Raw genomic sequence first — 5,356 nt, forward strand, 5'->3', positions numbered from 1 at the left:
TAGTAAAATATGTAGTGCATACATTCCATATATGGAATTTTCATTACACACACACACTTAAGGTTTGTGCCTTAGTATAGCCTACAAAATTATTAAGATCAGTCTTTTGATGGAGTTTGGTCACCAGTCCACGGCGGGCACTTGTGAGAGAGACCTCTAGTGGCAAGGACAGGAATCACGCAAGCGTGCACGAGATCCTGCTATTAGCGTAACGAAAATAAAGTCTAAACACTAGCATGGCCAGGAATAGTTTTTTTTTCATTTTAACGATTAACATTATGTGATGAGAATTAGATTTTTCATCATGTTTTCATCAAGCCAGCCAGCCCCTTAACTAATGGCTAAATGGACTGCTGACTGTATTTGTACATGCAAGAAAGTTCTACTGGTCAGGGAGTGTACATGTTTCTTTCTAAATAAAGTAGTTAGTTATTGTTTGAGTGCTTATTTTCCACCATTAAAACCATTACATTTTAATCAGTCCTTAATTCATTTGAGGGAAGCCAGCCCATCTTATGATAGCCAATTACTGAAGTTTAACTATACGGTTAAACTTCATTAACATTTGCAGTGTTGACCTTGTGTCATGAAAAAAATCATTTTTGCATAGACATGGGAGAAACTCTGTCATCAGTCAACAGAACTATGTAATTATACGTAAATGAGGTCTGTTGGTTGCCATGGTGAGGCTGCATGTTGCATTTTTTGCAGTTCAAAATGGACACTGATATTACAGTGAAGAGCCAAAAGTTACCTCATAAAAGATGAGTTAAGTGGCACCTTAATGAAAGGAGACATTAATGTGATTTTCCTTGAGAATGTCCTTCCACAGAGAGCCGTTAGTAGTGAAGCAGAGATGAATCATGAGGTTATGTTTGAATCACTTATCTGTTTGGCAGCTATGGGGCACTGGAGTGTAGTAATGATTTAATGGTTGAATTCGAACGTGAACAAACGTAAACTGTTCCTGCTCTTCTAGACAAGGTCAAAAGAAAGAGCAATGCTAGGAAGTAGAGACTTCTGGGATTCCTTCTAAATCTGCTTTCTCTGTTTCCCAGTTTTAAATATCCTTAACAGTGTTCTGTGTTTTGTAATGATTCATAAACAAAAGCCAATATTTTACTCAATGTACTAAACCCGATCACATCTATTACATTTTGAACTTTGAACGTAATGTATGATGCTGAGTTAACACATTGTAAAAGGCAGTGTAAATATCCACCCTCAACAGGCAGTTTATACACTTCAGTGGAGTACATAGAGCACATTTATGCTCTACGTGCATGTGTAGCCCTGAGAGATGGACTTTTTGCTCTGTTAAATCATGCCACACATGAACAATTCTTGACAGCTCAGTATGAGTGAGTGTGTGAACTTCTTAAACCATATTCATATCAGCTCCACTGAAAGGTTAAATCAAAACATGTTATGAAAGACTTATCAATAACATATGATCTTCAATGTCAAACACATGCTTAACACTTTCCTTTCTTCTCTGATGTCTGTCAGTGTCTTCCAGTTTCTGTACATCATTCTGTCACAGACACACAAGCCACGTTCAGTAACTTTATCTTTCACCATGGCTCTTCAGACAACTCACACTCAGTGTACCGACGTCTGTTAACTTCTAAACTGTCAAAGGTAGCAACAGATGCTTAACACATCACTTTGTCACAACACATGGGCTACTTTCAAATGTAACTGATCTCACGGATTACATCTGCAGGATCACATATCCAGGATTACATCTCCCGGTTTACATCTCTAGCATTATATCTCCAGGTTTACATCTCTAGGATTATATCTTCAGAATTATATCTCCAGGATTACATCTTACATTTACATTTATGGCATTTGGCAGATGCCCTTATCCAGAGCGACTTACATTTTTATCTCATTTTTATACAAGTGAGCAATTGAGGGTTAAGGGCCTTGCTCAGGGGCACCTCAGTCATGGCCTCAGGTCTGGGAATCGAACCCACGACCCTCCGGTCACAAGACCAGTTCCCTAACCACCAGGCCATGACTGCCCTGGATTAATCTTCAGGATTATATCTCTAGGATTATATCTCCAGGATTACATCTTCAGGACTACATCTCTAGGTTTGCGTCCTGTTCCTCCAGCAGTGTAAGGTACTGCCCACTGACGTCACACGAAAGCTCCTCTGGCACTGATTACATCCCATCTGTACACCACATTCAACGTGCAGTTTTTTCTCCCTTGTATTTCTGACCCATTTTCTCCTGTAGTTTCTGGATCTCATGGAGATCCTTTTAACCTGTTTTCGTTTCTTACTGCCTGTTTCTCATAATTTCCTGTGACGGGCGAGGGAGTGCAAAAGAAGAAGGAGGCGATCATGCCAGTCTCAGGTCAAAATGGAGGATTTAATTAATAAAACAGGGCTTCCATACAGTGACGGGTACAAACACAAACCATTACAATTAACCCATCATTACTTCAGATCCTAGGTATGAATGTGCATAGATAATGTCATAGTTTGGAATGCAACCCAAGCCAATATTTAATATTTTGCTCAATTATTCAATGTGCGAACAGTGTCCCATTGAGTGTGCAGCATTCCAGCCTGATGTACACACTGATGTAATTTGCAACTGTGGTATTAACTTGTTAATTTAAATAAGTTATTAGCTGTCAGTGTGTCTGTAATAAGCAGGCAAGCACAGATGTCATTAAAACTGATTTGATAGCCCTAAGCATGCTAAACTTAGAACTAGGAGTCTAATAAGGCTTCATCAGTCATTCTAATACATAGTTTTCTTACTAATGTGTCAGATTCTGAGTCTGACTCTCAAACAGACAACTGTGTTTGGCATCAGGATCTTGTTGAATGGATTTGTTACATTGATGATCAAACTATGAGGAGCAGAACAGAGGTTCAACCTTCATATGTGATTTCAGTAATGCAGCATTTCTAAGCCACTTCTGAAGACCCCTAAGCCACTTCTGCAATATCCCTTGTTGGGGCAAAATTTATATTTGGTCTTTCTGTAATCATATTCATCAGTATTCATATATGTATTGACCTCTATTAGTAATAAGTGGAAAGGAAATTACTTTATTAAGGTATATTACCGTAAACATATGTCAGGCCTAGAACACGTTGATCAGTGTATGCTCAGCAAGCCTGTAGTCTCTCTCTCTCTCTACCCTTTCTCTCTACTCTTTCTAGTAGTACCCCTAGTAGTTGAAGGCAGACAGCCCTGAAGGTCTCGGGCCTGTAGATAAGGGCGTCTGGCGTCAGAATGGTAGTATATCTGCTTAGAGAACTGAAGGAACAAGTAGGCCTTGGCCCAAGGACCCTGGCAGGGGAGGGGTGATGGAGTGATACCTCACCCCACCACCTCACCTCATGTGATACCTCACCCCACCACCTCACCTCATGTAAGCCTCGTGCTTAACTCATGTCACGGAAGTATGAGTAAACGGAAGTATGTAATCATGTAGCAAAATAGTATAAAACTATGGTCTGTGAGGGGGGGCAGCTCTCTCTTGCAGACGCTCTTGAGTGTGTGTAACGAAGATCTCTGGATCGATCCATCTTTCTATTTTTCTGTCTTTTGTCTTTAATAAACTTTGTATTTTACTTTGATACCATATCCAACTGCTGTTGACTGTTCTTGCTCACAATTAAGGTTCATATCAGTCCCCAGTCTGGCTCTACACCAGCAGACCTCTAGCAGGTATTCACTGTTCCTGTGACCTCATTCAGATGTACTGGGAGCCTGGACAGAGGGAAAAAAAAGTGGTTTCCATGGGGACCTGCTCCGAAAACACTACAATAACAAAAATAAAAAGATATACCATTATGCATTCTAGTGGCATAACAAGCAAATCAGTCAAGCAAGGCCAATTCAAGAGTGACCTATTCAAGAACCTGCAAATGCATGCAAACACATACACAAACACTAGTTCATGCACACACAAACATACCTGCGTGTGCACATATTTCTGAAACACCTTTTATAGTTACATATACACATATGTAATGTTGCATTTGTAATGGTGCACTTTGTGACGTCTGACTCCACCAGCTGGATGTAAAAACTGGAGATAGAGTCAAAGGCAAAGACACTATATTAAATATGTGTGCCAGCAACGGCTGTTATGGCTCAGGTTCTGACTGGTAGACCATACTCTCCAACTCAGTGTCCTCAACAATCATGGTGAGACAAAAGGTAAAGTCAAACAGGATACATATAAACACACACGCAAACACATACGCAACCACACAAAAACACAAACATGCAAATACACCAGCACAGAAACACTCAAACACACAAATACAGAAACACACACAAATACACCAGCACAGAAACACTCAAACACACAAATACAGAAACACACACAAATACACCAGCACAGAAACACATACACAAACAGAAACACACAAACACGGACGTAATTTTGGGGGGGGACGGGGGGGGGGACATGTCCCCCCCACTTTTTCAAAAGCCGGCTTTGGTCCCCCCCAGTTTTTACGGTTAAAACCAAATATTTAAACAGCGACAAATCCATGCCCCCCCCACTTTTGAAATCAAAATTACGTCCATGCCCACAAACACCAATGCATAGCAGTGGAATCATACACAGCACAAACAAAATGACAAATATCCTTGATGCAAAACCGTGGGGTTTATATCCCCACGGGGATAATTGGGAATACAATAGGGAACAGCTAAGACAGGTGATGCTGAACAGGGGGGAGCAAATAAGTGTAAAGATGTAGTCTTGGGTGGAGATACTAGCATGGGGCAGACTAGGCAGGATGGGTGGAGGGGAGAGTGGAGATAAATTTGTAAAGAGGTGTTTAATATTCGAGCAGGAGACGTTTGTTAGTGTTTCTTCCTCAAACCCAAGAATGACTCACATTCAAAGAAATGGAAGCAACCAAATATATCCAAGAATGGTTTTACATACAAACAACACATACTGGTGAAAAGGTGTTAGGTGGTATACACACACATAGTATATACTATATATTGTATAATTGTATATACTGCACACACACACACACACACACACACACACACACACACACACACACACACACACACACACACACACACACCAAAGTACCACCTTCAGAACTACCTTAATCCTTATTGGCAAAGATTTTGTTCTGTTTTGTCTGTCCAACGTCCAACTCTTTCTCTATCACACACACACACACACACACACACACACACACACACACACACACACACACACACACACACACACATTTACAGAAAAATGTGTGTTGTGTGTGTGTGTGTGTGAAAAGATAAGGAGGAGTAGTTCTTTTACAGAACTAAACGTATTGTTCTTCCATGCTTTCTCGCAGACGTCATCAAT

Source organism: Brachyhypopomus gauderio, chromosome 4, assembly GCF_052324685.1.
Source record: "Brachyhypopomus gauderio isolate BG-103 chromosome 4, BGAUD_0.2, whole genome shotgun sequence".
Taxonomy (NCBI): Eukaryota; Metazoa; Chordata; class Actinopteri; order Gymnotiformes; family Hypopomidae; genus Brachyhypopomus; species Brachyhypopomus gauderio.